The following is a 15,859-nucleotide window of genomic DNA, read 5'->3' as shown; positions in this document are numbered from 1 at the left end:
TTCCAACCTTGCTTTCACAAACCATGGCTAACTGAATCCTCGGGTGCCTTCCAACAATCTCATATCATGAAGGAGTGCCTTTTTATTTTAGTTTTATTTAGATGACACTCCTCCCCACCTTTGCTTTCTCAAGCCATGGCTAACCGAATCCTCGGGTGCCTTCCAACATTTCACATACCATGGAGGAGTGTCTATTTGCAAAATTAAGTTGCTTACTGACGAATCAGAGCAAAACATGTGAAGAGAATTATTAATGAAAGTTGATTAATTGGGGACTGGGAACCCCGTTGCCGACTCTTTTTGCAAAATTATTGGATAAGCGGATGAAGCCACTAGTCCATTGGTGAAAGCTGCCCAACAAGATTGAAAGATAAAACACCACATACTTCCTCATGAGCTATAAAACATTGACACAAATTGAGAAGCATTTTGAATTGTTTAAAGGTAGCACATGAAGTATTTACTTGGAATGGCAGGAAATACCACATAGCAGGTAGGTATGGTGGACACAAATGGCATAGGTTTTGGCTCAAGGTTTTGGATGCACGAGAAGCATTCCCTCTCAGTACAAGGCTTAGGATAGCAAGGTTATTTGAAGCAAACACAAGTATGAACCGGTACAGCAAAACTTACATAAAAACATATTGCAAGCATTATAATACTCTACACTGTCTTCCTTGTTGCTCAAACACTTTCACCAGAAAATATCTAAACCTTAGAGAGACCAATCATGCAAACCAATTTCAACAAGCTCTACGGTAGTTCTCCACTAATAGGTTTAAACTACATGATGCAAGAACTTAATCATGATCTACTTGAGAGCTCAAAACAATTGCCAAGTATCAAATTATCCAAGTCAATATGAGGCATTTTCTGTTTCCAACCAAATAGCAATAAATGCAACAGCTTCCAACTTTTGTCATCGAACATCAAAAGTAGAACGAAGAACAAGTGTTCATATGAAAAAGCTTAGCGTGTCTCTCTCCCAAACAAGGATCGCTAGGATCCAAATTTATTCAAACATAAACAAACAAAAATAAAAGCACACATACGCTCCAAGTAAAGCACATAAGATGTGACCGAATAAAAATATAGTTTCAATAGAAGAAACCTGATAAATTGTTGATGAAGAAGGGGATGCCTTGGGCATCCCCAAGCTTAGACGCTTGAGTCTTCTTGAAATATGCAGGGATGAACCACGGGGGCATCCCCAAGCTTAGACTTTTCACTCTTCTTGATCATATATCATCCTCCTCTCTTGACCCTTGAAAACTTCCTTCACACCAAACTTCTCATAAACTTCATTAGAGGGGTTAGTACTCAAAAAACTTGAATCCACCTTGGTCCTGAAGTGACACATTGCAAGAACTCAATAAAACATTAGCTACAGCTCTCCACGTCTAGAAAGCCTTGCTTAAAGTCCACAAGAGACAATGCAAAAAACAGAGACAAAATCTGCCAAAACAGAACAGCCAGTAAAGACGAATTTTTAAGAGGTACTTCCGTTGCTCAAATCAGAAAACTCAAAACTAATGAAAGTTGCGTACATATCTGAGGAACACGCATGTAAATTGGCAGATTTTTCTGAGTTACCTACAGAGAATCTGACCCAAATTCGTGACAGATAGAAATCTGTTTCTGCGTAGAAATCCAAATCTAGTATCAACCTTCTATTAGAGACTTCACTTGGCACAACAATGCAATAAAATAAAGATAAGGAGAGGTTGCTACAGTAGTAACAACTTCCAAAACACAACAAAACAGTAGCAAAATAAAGACATGGGTTATCTCCCAAGAAGTGCTTTCTTTATAGCCATTAAGATGGGCTCGAGCAATTTTGATGATGCACTCGCAAGAAATAAGAGTTGAAGCAAAAGAGAGCATCAAAAAGCAAATTCAAAACACATTTAAGTCTCACCCACTTCCTATGCATAGGAATCTTGTACACAAATAAATTCATGAAGAACAAAGTAACAAGCATAAGAAGGTAAAACAAGAGTAATTTCAAGATTTTCAGCATATAGAGAGGTGTTTTAGTACCATGAAAATTTCTACCACCATATTTTTCTCTCTCATAATAATTTTCAGTAGCTTCATGAACAAACTCAACAATATAACTATCACATGCAGAACGTTTTTCATGATCCATAAACTCATAATTTTTATCAAGTTCAAGAATAGTGGGATTAAAACTTTCAAGCACACTTTTATCAATAATATAACAAGATGGTTGATCAATCTCAAGAGATCTGGGACTCCTAAATAAAGTCAATACTTCTCCAGTCCCATCTTCATTAGTAGTACAATTAATATTATCAAGTAACGTAGGACCATCATCTAGAGATTTATCATAAACATTTGCTACGCAAAACTCTTTAGTATCATGCATTTCGACATCAGGCACAAACAAAGCATTATCATAAGATTTATCAAAGTAGCATGGATTATCATAAATAACAGTAGCATAATTATTCTCACAAGTTTTACTCATAGGCAAGAGAATCCACAGGAACATAACATTCAACCTCTTTCGGTAAGCATGGAGGACAATCAAATAGTGTAAGAGATAAAGAGTTACTCGCATTAGAAGGTAGGCATGGGTAGCTAATCCATTCTTCCTCCTTTTGTTCATCACTCTCCTCTTATTTTTCATCCAATGAGCTTTCAGGTTCACCAATCTCATCCTCTTTTTCATCCAATGAGCTTTCAGGTTCATCAATTTCTTCTTCCACAGGTTCCTGCAAATTGTGAGTGCATTCTTGTGCATTAATGAGTCTCTCTTTATAATCAATGATATAAGGATTGTCACTGTAGCTTTCTATACAAAAATTAAGGATAGAAGAGACATAATCTTTAAGGTCCTTACAAACAACACAAGTTTCATAATTTTTAGACATGAAGGATTCTATCTCAGAGGCTCCCATAAATAAGACAAATTGTTCTACCTCTTCGAACCCAAGATGAGTATAGTTATTCCAATTATAGTTCTTAATTAAAACTTCTTCACTAAAGCCACATTGAAATTTAAGATGTTTAGTATCCTGTTGAGAGCAACAGTTTATATCATGGCGTTTAAGCAAGATTTTAGCAATTGTATTCAATTTTTCTATCACAACACTCATGACTTTACCCGTTCTTGATTCTCTATAATTATTATATAATTCTATAAGCTCCAACATGGTTATGCGTTCTTCCATAACAACAGTTTTTAATTTTTCGATTTTTCAAATTTTTATGGATTTTTGGGTATATGGAAAAAATAAAACAAGACAAAAAGAAACTAAGCAAAATAATACTAGACAGAAATAAACTAAGCACAAATAAACTAGACAAAAGTAAACTAAGCAAAACAAAATAAAAGAAAATAAAAACAGAGAGAGAGGTAGAGTGTACTCCCCATGTGAACTTATGAGTAGAGCTATGCCTCCCCGGCAACGGCGCCAGAAAATAGTCTTGATAACCCACAAGTATAGGGGATCGCAACAGTCTTCGAGGGAAGTAAAACCCAAATTTATTGATTCGACACAAGGGGAGGTAAAGAATACTTATAAGCCTTAACAATTGAGTTTTCAATTCAGCTGCACCTGGAAAAGCACTAGTAACAGAGGTGATGTGAAAGCAGCAGTAATATGAGAGCAATAGTAACAGTAACACAGCAGCGGTAACAGTAACACAGAGGCGATGGCACCAGAAAATAGTTGATACTACTTCCAATGACATATAGAACGAGTATATGATGATGAGAGATGGACCGGGGTTCCCAGCGATCTACACTAGTGGTACTCTCCAATAACAAGTGACAAGTGTTGGGTGAACAAATTACAGTTGGGCAATTGATAGGATTGAAATAGCATTAAGACAGAACATCAAGATTATTAATTATGTAGGCATGTTTTCCATATATAATCGTACGTGCTCGCAATGAGAAACTTGTACAACATCTTTTGTCCTACCAGCCGGTGGCAGCCGGGCCTCAAGGGAATCTACTAGCTATTAAGGTACTCCTTTTAATAGAGCACCGGAGCAAAGCATTAACACTTGGTGAAAACATGTGATCCTCATACCTACGCCTTCCCCACCAGTTGTCCCAATTTCTGTCACTTTGGGGCCTTTGGTTCCGGACATAGACATGTGCATACAACTTGTAGATACAATCTAAGCAATAATTATAGAGCTTAAATCTAAGATCATGCCACTCGGGCCCTAGTGACAAGCATTAAGCATAACAAGATTGCAACAACAATAACTTCACAAACTTTATAGATAGACTAATCATAATGTATCATCTATCGGATCCCAACAAACACAACACCGATTACATCAGATGAATCTCAATCATGTAAGGCAGCTCATGAGATCATTATATTGAAGTACATGGGAGAGAGAGTACCAACTAGCTACTGCTAGAACCCGTAGTCCATGGGGGAACTACTCACGGAGCATGATGGAGGCGGTGGCGTTGATGGAGATGGCTTCCGGGGGCACTTCCCCATCCCGGCAGGGTGCCGAAACAGAGACTTCTGTCCCCCGAATTGGAGTTTTGCTATGGCGGCGGCGCCCCTGGAGTCTTTCTGGAGTTTCATCAATTGGTGTCGAGTTTTTAGGTCGAAAGGGCTTATATAGGCGAAGAGACGGAGTCGGAGGGGTTACGGAGGCGCCACACAACAGGGCGGCGCGCCCCCCTCCTGGGCCGCGCCAGCCACATGTGTGGGCCCCGTGTGGCCCTCCTCTGGTCCCCCTTTGACTTTCTGGAAGGTTCCGGGAAAAATAAGATGTTGGGTCTTTATTTTATCGAATTCCGAGAATATTGCCCGAACAGCCTTTCTGGAACCAAAAACAACAGAAAACAGGAACTGGCACTGTGGCATCTTGTTAATAGGTTAGTTCCGGAAAACGCATAAAAACATTATAAAGTGTGAGCAAAACATGTAGGTATTGTCATAAAACAAGCATGGAACATCAGAAATTATGGATACGTTGGAGACGTATCACTCGTCGCTACCTTGTTGCAGGCATCGTTCTTGCAGCCTGTGTTTCATCTCGCCTAGGCTGCTCTAGGGGGAACCCTAGACTTGGGTCTCCGGATTAGAGAATGGTGACACACGACGCCGTTCTCCGTACCAGGGGCATCGTTTTTGCAGCATAAATGGTTACAGGCCGGTGGTGTTGAGGTGGAGCGCTGTGCATATGCCGCATCGATGTCGGTGAGTCTCGGCGGCATGGTGCAGTGGGGTCTCAAAGACGGACACAATGTGATGGAGTCGCGTAGGTAGGTGGTGTCGGCTAGCATCGTGGCGGTGCTGATGGTAGGCTTAACAATGTCAATACGTTGATTCTTCTTGAGATGGGTCCGTGAAAGATGGTGGCAGCGATTTTTTCAAGCGCGTGCAGTGGTCTACGTGTAGGGCTTGCTAGACCGTTAGAGTTCCCGACTTGATATAGTGCGTTTTGGTAAGATCTCCGGTTTTTGGATGATGTGCATTGGTGATGTCCGAGCATGAGGCTCCTATATGGTCACACCCTTCATCAAGCCATCGTTAGTGAGGTGGATCCAGTTTAATCTTTATATTTTGTTATACAATTCCGTTGAATAATTTTAATTTACGTTCATCATTTTGATGTAGAGGCTAAGGATAGAACTTTCATTTTGAAAAAAAATATGAAAGCAATTTTTTTAGGGATGAAACCCACCACTAGTATGGCACGCCCGCGCGAAACTCGATCAGGAGGCGGCCCGCGCGAAACTCGATGATGAGCCGGCGCGAAACTTGGGGACTTTTTTATATATTTAAATTAAGTCCATTTTTCTAGACCATTTTTTACCTGTTTGGTGGTTTTCTTTGCTGCATTTTTGGTTTTGTCCGGTTTTGCAAAGTTTCTTATGGGTTATTGTGTTTTTTAAAATACGAACCATTCAAAACTGAACAATTATTGAATCTGAATGATTTCAGAATTTGAACAATTTTTTTTGCATTTGAACAACTTTTGAATTTAAATATTTTTTGAATTTGAATAATTTAAATTTAAATATATTTTAAGTTTGCACAATTTTTGATGTAGCCCTACCCAAGGACGACACTACATCAAGACCGATAAGTCCTCCTCGTGGCCCAATGATACGAGCTCGGGTCAAAGCCATACACCAAGAGGTGAATTCGCTCCTTTCCACGTACGTATTTGATACCTCATTGGATGACATGCTACTTCATGCAAATACCCTGAGTTCAATCAGGTACATTGATCAAGACGCAAACCATGGAGACCAAGCCAATGGAGAGGGAGCTGAAAATAGAGAAGATGGAGACCCAACGCTCAAGCCAGAACTTCCGCCCTCCAGGACCGGAACTTCTGGCCAGATGCCCAGGAAAGAGAATCCAGCCGGAACTTCCGCCCCGAACGATCGGAACTTCCGCCCACCGGAACTTCCGTCCAAGTTCCGCTCTAGTTCCGAAATCGCGCCAAAACAATCCTGGATGGTTCTGCAAGGAAAACGACCATTTTCGGAACTAGACCGGAAGTTGGCTGGAAGTACCGCCCCGACCGGAACTTCTGCCCCCAGGACCGGAACTTCCGCCTAGATGCCTCCCAGATGCTGTCCAGCACCATGTGAAGGGAATCCAGCCGGAACTTCCGCCCCGAGAGACCGGAACTTCCGCCTGCGCGACTTTCAGCTCAAAACAGCACGTTTCAGCATGTAACTTACCCCTTCGCCCCACTAACTATAAATAGCCTTGTTGGCTCAGATCTGAGATTCAAACTTGCTGTAAGATTAAACATGAGCTTTGCTCCTCCCTGTGGGAAACCCTTCTAGATCCACATCTATGAAGTTATCAAGACTCTTCTAAGGAACTGGTCTCTTTCATTCTAGGAATTCTAGTGTTTGTGGATCTTTTGCTTCTTGCAATTCTATCTATTTGCACTCTTTTCCTCTTTGGAACTCTATCAATTGCTTGCCAATCTTTTGTGAGGGATTCTACTCCTTGTGGGTCTTTGCCTTGCAATTCCATTGGGTTGGTGTATCGGGCCAACGAAGAACAATCGGTTGTGTGTGTGTGTGTGTGTTGCGTTTGTATCTTTGATCCACCCCGCTTTTCAACCCTTGTTCTTCGTGTTCTTCCACCTCCCCCACGAATCCCATCCAAATCCGTGAAGATCGGGCCTCCCCTAGGGCTTAGCCCATATCAATTTCCATATGAAAACGAAAAAAACTGCAAATTTTCTGGGCTGCATTGGCGCGGCTATGTGACGAACAACGAAACTCCATTTCTTCAAACACAACCCTGTGCCACCCACAAACGTTTGACTTTGACTGTGCTGTTTTTTTGGCTATGAAGATTCTACTTATACGCAATGATGGAACATTTTGAAAATATCTTCAACGAGGATGACAGTCTTAAGAAAGGCAAATTTAAGGCAATTTAAGGCCTGTAGTTTTGAAGATCATCTTATTTGAGAAAGTTCAGATTGAACTTAGTGGCCAACGTTAGGGATGGTAGAGTCAATCATCAAGACACCGCTGCGGCCTAGCGTCCCGAGTGCGTGCAACGGGTGCGCGATAGGCTCCCCCGTGAAGCGCGGGCGCTACCGAGTCTTTTCCAATAGAGAGAGGATTGTTTTGTGGCTACTACTAGACTGGCTATATTTTCCACCCCGAGCCAAATCAAACACCTATGTGTAATGTTCAAAAAAAAAAACACCCCTATGTGCAAGTCGACATTATATGCAAGCAGTTTCCCTGGGAATGAAGACAACCACTACGCAAGCAATTTCACTACCGCATTAGGCTACCTACGTGAAGGATGAGCAGGTTTTTCAGTTGATCGACGGAGCAGAAAACCCCATTAGGCTAGTGTATACTGCGTAGAAGATGACTTAAGATCAGTCAACTGATCACTTGTCTTGAAGGCGAACACTTCACTTGACTAGTTGACCCACAGCTGATTGCTGCAAGAGGGCCTGTCTCCGAGCCATGTTCCTGGTAGTTTCGGTTTGCCTCTATTTTCCTGACTGCTTGGCGTTGCTCCCGGTCTCAGTTCCAGCTCCCGGTCTCAGCTCCAAACTTCCAATACGCAAGAAATTTCCCTGGGAATGAAGACAACCACTAATGTGAAAGAAACCTAGCATCAGCAAGTCCATGATGTTTCTGGCGGACAAATACTTTAATTTCTCTACGCGTTGGCGCGTCTCCCTAAACCACATACAGGTTTTGCTCTGTTACCAATTGCTCCTCTTTCCCTTTCCTGTCCATGACAAGAGGCTGACTGAATATTACCTGATCGAGAGGCAGGTGGTGGTGCAGCCATGGCGCAGTGGGACAACTTAGGCCGCGCGGCCTCCGTCGCGCAGCTGGCCGGAGTGGACGCGCTGGGGCTCATCTCGACGATCCTGCAGGCAGCGCAGGCGGTTCGGCACAACCGAGAGACCTGCCTGGAGCTGGTGCAGGACCTGCAGATGATGGAAGACCTGCTGAAGCTGCTGAAAGAGCCGGAGATGATGAGGCAGGACGAGATCAAGAACGTGCTCAACGGGCTGGACACGACGCGCGCTCAGGGAGGCCGACAACAGCCTCGTCCAGTCCTGCCGGGATTGCAGCGCCGCGTACCGCGTCTTCATGGGGTGGAAGCAGAGCGACCAGTTCCGACGCGTCAAGAAGAAGATCGCCAAGCACCTCAGGTTCTACCCTATGATCAGCCACGCCGACATAACCCGCCGCCTCGAAGAACTTGGCAGGAGTGTGCAGTCGGCATCGTCATCCCAGCAGGTACGCTCTCTGCTGCTTCGTGGCACAGAATCTACTTTAGTTTGCATTTGCCGGAAAAAAACATCATCCTTGGGCTAGCTCTTCCCATTTGCTTTAGATTTATTCTTATTACTTCGTCATTTCAGGATTCACAAGAGCTGCGGACATCGTCTACCAGCAGCCAAAACCCTGAAACTCGGTCAGTAGAAATATGTGTTGGTCTACAAACTCAAGTACTTTGCTTGTTGTTCTAGAGAATACACATACCTCCCTGTTCCCTAGACAAGGTAATCAAAATTGAATTGATCCGACACCAACAAGATAATCTATATTTTTCAGGAGTCTAGTTGGGACACCTTCTGTAATGGAAACTGAACCAGTTGAAATTGAAACTGAGCCTGCTGAAATTGAAATGACCCAAGCACGAACGGGGTCCACTATAGTTGAGGAACACCAGCAAGCAGGTATTTCTTTCAACCTAGATCTAGTGCTTAACTAGTATTTCTATATGGAAGTTGGGTTTACTGAATTGGAAGTCTAACTAGCTATATGTGTTGCTTTCAGTTTATTTTACAGTTCCAAATTGCAGAACCATTTTTGCAAATACAACCATATCAAATCAAATGTCATTTTTTTCCCTTAACTGTTGCTCTTGAGAACTGTAACAATCCATAGGTCACTACGTGTAATTAAATACCATAGACTGAGAAGAGCTCCTTATGGTACCCACATATAGAAGTGCTTGTGCCTAATTGAGAGAAACAGTCAAGAAGAAAGGTTTAGAAGATGGTATAATCTTCGGGTGCGTCTAGGGGGCGCCCAGCCGCTCGTTGGTACACCCTGGCGCACCGCAAAAAAGGCAAGTTAGGATCAGACCCTGGCAGCACCACATGATCCCGATCCTAGAGAAAACGTGCGGAAACATAGATTCAGTTGCACCCTTGGTACCGTTGTGGAAGAGAGAAAACTCCAGCACACATGGCACACTTCCTCCAAGATTCCTGTGCATGCCTGATGACTTCACATGAAATTAATCTTGCTTTTAGAAATTTAAAATTCTAAAAGATACATATTTTCCTTCCAGATATTTATGCGTATATACTTTGGAATTGACATTTTCTTCAGGTAGTAATGAGAAGAATGGTTCACTGCCGACTAAGAAGCGGAGATTTGTGTTGAAGTTGCCTCTTTCGGGGAAAAAGTGGTCGACGTTTGCACGGGAGAAGGGAAAAGTAGAAACACCACCTTTCATTGCTGAACTGACCGGACCAGGTACTACTAGCTAATCACTAACTAAAGATTAGTGAATGCTTGAGTTTAGGACAGTTCATAGTATAGTTAGGACATGCAACAACCAAATCCATAATAATCAAACTATGTAAAGAAACTCTAATGTATCAAGCAATCAGCTCATGGTGCATTGCTTTTCTTTTATCTGCAGGCTTCACATTTTTCCACTTCACCCAATTGTCCGCAGCAACAAATAATTTTGCGTCTGAATACAAGATTGAAGGTTGGGGATCAGATGATGTTTACAAGGTAACGTAGTGTGCTTGCTTCCATAATAATAAAAAAACTCCAGAAAACAAAGAAATCTTTGTTTTTCTTTTGACTTACTCTATTCAAGTACTACATAGCCAGTGCGGCTGACAGTTTGATCATAGGTTAACATGTTTATGCATATGAGTTCCACGGTGATTCCTCTGTTCTAAATTAAGTGTCACCACTTCAGTTAGATTTGATCTAGATATACATGTATCTAGACGTGTTTTAGTGTGTAGGTTCGCTCATTTTGGAAAAAAGATGTGACCCTTAGTTTGGAATGGAGGGAGTATTTAGCATCTTTTGATGGTTGATTCTTGTATCAACCCTCCATGATCCATGAATTTTAATGAGTTGTACATCAGATTTTGTAATGAAGCAATAAAATTGCTATATGTATCGGTTGATGCAGAGGCAGGGCACACATAATCATTTTCAGAAAATATTCCACACAACAACAACAACTAGAATAACAAAACCTTCGTGCCAAAAAAAATTGTGCTAACTTAGAGATGAAAATTGAAAGAAGCCACACAGTCAATATTTCACATTTTTTGTTTTGTGGTGTTTCTCTCACCTTGTTGTATGATCCTTGAAAGAGGCGCAATTGAAGATGTTATGAAAAAGAATACTATCACTACAGGAAATGGGATTTGTCGTGTGCCGAAAATACACGGTGAAGGCGAAAAACACATGGAAAATACTTTTCCATGTGTTACATTCAGTAAAGATTCCGCTGGCGCAGGTTTTTGCGGAGTGTATTATCACGGATACACGGTGAAGGCAAGAAAAGGAGATGGATGTTTGGCCAACGTTAGAGGTGTGATGTCTTTGCTGGGTGTCTTGGTTAGACGCACGGCAAAGACAGCCTCGCCTGGTGCTCCCACGTTGCACATGTCTTCGCCCAGTGTATTGGCTAGACACACGGCAAAGGTTTTGCCGAGTACCACACTAGGCAGACACACGGCAATCATTGAGGGCCCAAGAGCTACCACATTGCCCTAGTTTGCAGAGTGCCGCGAATGCTTTTTTCTTCTTTCATAAACACTGAAATAGTTATAAGGTAGGGTTGAAAATGCTGAAATCTACATGTAAAGAAGTGACTGATTTTTTTCATAAAAATAACTTAAAGTCTCCCCCAGGTAGAAATAGTTTAAAATAGTATACTGAATAAAATTTCAGTAAAATATTTGGTTGGCTGTGTCAAGCCATAACAGCTTTGCTATAGTTTAAATCTACTTTTGATACTTTTAGGGACGATTGCCCAATGGACTTGAAATCATGATCAAAAGGAAACCACATCCAAATACTTCTGAAGCATTGATCAGATTGAAAGATGAAATTCGGTTTCTTGCAAAGCTTCAACACATGAACATAGTTAAGCTTGTCGGATGTTGCACTGAAAGAGGAGAGGCACTTCTAGCCTATGAATACATGGCAAATGGAAGATTGGCTGACATCATAAGTGTTGGTATGCCTTCTGTTAAGCTCTTTCTAGTTCATTGTTGTACTGATTTCACTTAGTTTTCTCTCCCGTGATTGCCATTATCTGAGAATTGCAGGCACAGGAACAAAGAGATTTCTTGACTGGTCTAAGCGCTTCAAAATAATTATAGGGATAGCTCGTGGTCTTCTTTATCTACATGAGTGTTGCGGGATGCACATTATACATGGCGATTTAAGTCCACGAAGTATTCTCTTAGATTCTAATATGGCTCCTAAGATTACTGATTTTGCCTGCTCGAACAATTATCGTCCGGATGAACACCGTGGTAGTTTACATGGCGCAATGTATGAACTTATCAAATGCAAAGAGCAATACTCACTCCGTTCGAAAATAAGTGTCACAGATTTGTCTAGATTCTCGTGTATCTAGATATATTTTAGTGCTAGATACATACGAATCTTGATAAATTTGCGACACTTATTTTAGAATGGAGTGAGAGCCTTTTCTCATTTCACCTTGTGTATTATGTTCTGTTTTCTTAATGGTTTTGAATATAGGGGCTATATGGATGCTAACAATCACAGAGTTTACTCTGTGAGGAGCGACATCTTTAGCTTTGGTATGACTCTTCTTGAGATCATTACTGCACAGAGCACGCGTGAACTTCAAAATAACGAGAACTATGATGTAAGTACATACTCAGAATGATGATACATGTACCTGATTTATATAGGACATAAGGACATGCAGACTCTCTAGTGGAACGTGGCATGAGCAACCACACTACAGATGTCATCACCAAAATGTTAATCTGCTATCAAATTGTTCAGTATATCTCATATATTACTATATTATTAGTTGCATCGTCTTTATTCGTTGTTGGGAATCAATGGGTTTAAGCACTTTTTATCATTTTAATCCTAGAATCATATATGAAAAGCAATGTTCAATAGCAGCCACAGTAAGAAAACAGGGTCTTCAAATAATCCTAGAATCATTGATTTTTTTAATACAAACATAGATTCTTTTCTAGTTAATGCAATAGGTTATCATGCTATTTAGTTCCAAGCAGCTGGCCACTAAAATCAGCATAAATACCCTCTATCTATTGAATGAAGTCGCCCAATACCTAATATGGATGCATATTAGTTTTGGTCAAAGCCAAATTAGGATGCATATTAGTTTTGGTCAAAGCCAAACTTTATAAACTTTGATTAAATATATATAAAATTGTAGCAACATCTACAGAATGATCTCAGTAAGTATTTTTTTTTCATATTATTTGTATTTGGTATTATAAAAGTTAATATATTTTTATATATAGTTGGATCAACTTTATAAAGTTTGACTTTGACCAAACCTAATATGCATCCTAAATTAGGAAGGATTGAGTACTAGGTGTGTGCGTGTGTGTGTGTCAAATATAGATACGCAACTGATAAATCCATCTGAATATTTTGCACTTTGCAGCCTCTGAGACTTTGGACAATGGAAAGAACGGCGCAGTTAATAGATCCAGCATTGCATGGTGAACCTCGTATGGCTGAGATAATGAGATGCATTCAGGTAGCACTGTTGTGCACCGGATCTGATGGAAAAGACCCGCTAAGCATGTGGGACGTTCTTCTGATGCTCAGCTGCGAGAGTGCGGTCATACCTACAGTCCCTACGCCACGGGGCGAGAATCCGCAGATTACACAACACCCAGAGGCGTCTGGTAGTGGATGGGGTTACCATGATGAAGGGGAACTATCAGATTCAGATATCGTTGAACCAAGATAGCTAGTGTGGGCGAGATGGCGATTTTCTGTGAAGGGGGCACTAGAATATGGAACTAACACCTTTGTTCAGACTGTTTCTTAACCAGGTACAGAGAGTATTCCTATTTGTATTGATATATTACTTGGATGGATTGAGTACACGTAAATGGATTGAGTACACGTAATGCCTCTACTCTGAACTTAATTTTGTGAACAGACCCTTCTTTCAGTTTATTTTCTAGGTTGTTAACATGAGGAATATAATTGACTAGTATATATGAATGTACACAATAAAGCTCCCGTGTTTTTTATTTTGGAAATTCAGCTACAGTTTGAACTTAATAGTATGTTAATTCAGCTACAATTTGAACTTAAAACAGTAGGTTGCTCACCACATACACCATGTGGTAAAAACAGTAGGTGACCGACCGAGGCAGGCTACTTTGGGATTCGTCCCTATCTCTTCCCTCCTAATCTTTCTCCTTTCCGCTGCCATTCCATTTCAAAGAATGTTGTCACCTCCTTCATGTTGTTCGCCTCTGCAAATAATCAAGTTATGAAACCTCTAAATAAACCCAAGTGAAAAGATTCTGGAAAAGCAGTGAAGACTGCGGAAAAAGAATGGAGGTCCAATTACAAAAAAACATGTGGAAGAGAATGGGCTAAGATATTTGGCTTCTGCTACAAATTTGTTTCTATAGTCATTTATCTGACCATTTTTGTCAGTCAAATTCAGACTTTTGTTAGCTGTCGTATTTACATATTTGACAACCCTATCATAAGCTCAATTTGATGTGTTTCGACTTCCATGCAAGGCCAAATCTTTGCAACGTTTTTATGCTTTATAGGGTTACACAGAGTAGCAATGCTGAGAGTTTTTTACCTGCCAAAAAGTGGAGCAGACAACATGTATGGAAGGCTTTCACTAGAGAAGAGAGGACGCATGGTCTCAATTTTAATATTGGTTGCACGATCGCTTACCGGCTGACTGCTTGATACGCTGAGTATGGTTGGACTGGTATATGTTGCGATAACCATGTTAATCAGACCAAATAGAGTGGCTTTTGTGTGCGAGATTATGATTTCTCCCCCTTGCCGTATTTGTCATGGGAGAACTTTGCAGCCTCACACGCTCTGGAAAATGTGGAAGAGCAACGAAACTGCTAGATTCAAGATCGAGGATGAACCAGAAATGGCTGAGATAATGGGCGGCGAAGGCGATGCATTGCGGCGACTTCCGAAAGGACCACTACGGCCTCACTGGTGGACGAAGGCATAGTGGTGCGGCCAGGGGCGGAGCTGGTGCTCAAGTCACCTTCATGCACCACTTTCTCTAGCAGGAAATTTTCGAGAAACAATCTACTACATATAAGTACGTTTTATAGCTTTTAATATAGATAATATGGCATATTTGAAGGCAAAGTACAAATATAACTAAATTGGTATTTAAAAACTAAAGTTCCTACAATAGTGATGAAATAAAAGACAAAGTTACCTAAAAAATATGTCTTGCATTTTCAAATCCTAAAGTAGATCATCAAACGCAAGGCTCAGTAACCTGCAGACTTAATTTTTCAGTGAAACATAGTCGAACGAGAAAAAATAAAGTACTCGAATATATAGTTAAAATGTTCACGCTACCTTTAGCCTTTTTGGTACATTTGATATATCATGATTTTGTGTATAAGTACATCCAAAAAATTAAAAAAGTTAAATATCCTGTGTTGGACGGAGTGAGTACATATATGAACACCCTGCATAAACTTATCCACAATTTTTTTGGGGTTCTGTCCACTAGACTACTAGCAACATTTGTCAGAAAAGAACAGAGTAAAATTTAGGGGGTTACCAGCAGGCCGAGTTGATTCGACAAAATTGTTGATTGATTCTGTCACAAATTATTGGCCACCAACGCCTGAAACATAACCATTACGGCATTACCACATGTACTAGATGTGATACAACTTGGATGAAACTTTGCGTATAAAACAGCCGGATTCCCAATCTCCACCTGAATGTCTCACCGGCCCTGAAACGAAACGTTGAGAAGAGGCGACGTGAGCTGTGCAATCTCCACCTGAATATCCTCCCTACACCTGATTGGATGAGCTGCCGATCAGAACCAGGGGCCTGCCACCGCGTCCGTCGGGGATCGATCGGCGAGGGTGTCTCCCGTTTATTCCTCCCTTTGACCAATCGAGATTGGAGCGCAGAAGCGAAGACATCCTCTGTCAGTCGGGCGGGCACGGAGCGTGGTCGCGCGGAGAGGTGCTTCAGGCCTGCACCCTCCGCCAAATCCTATTCATCGCCCCGCTGCGCCAATATATCGCGGGCTGGCTTTGGTTCACCCGGTTTAGGAAGTTTGGTGCG

The 15,859-nt window shown here is 41.4% G+C and overlaps 1 pseudogene; it reads left to right on the top strand.

Annotated features, from left to right (window-relative positions):
• Positions 1 to 5,198: 5,198 nt before the first annotated feature.
• Positions 5,199 to 13,629, top strand: LOC124664510 (annotated as a pseudogene).
• The last annotated feature ends 2,230 nt before the right edge of the window (positions 13,630 to 15,859 follow it).

This window comes from Lolium rigidum, chromosome 6, assembly GCF_022539505.1.
Source record: "Lolium rigidum isolate FL_2022 chromosome 6, APGP_CSIRO_Lrig_0.1, whole genome shotgun sequence".
NCBI lineage: Eukaryota > Viridiplantae > Streptophyta > Magnoliopsida > Poales > Poaceae > Lolium > Lolium rigidum.
This window is presented reverse-complemented; position numbering and strand designations above follow the sequence as displayed.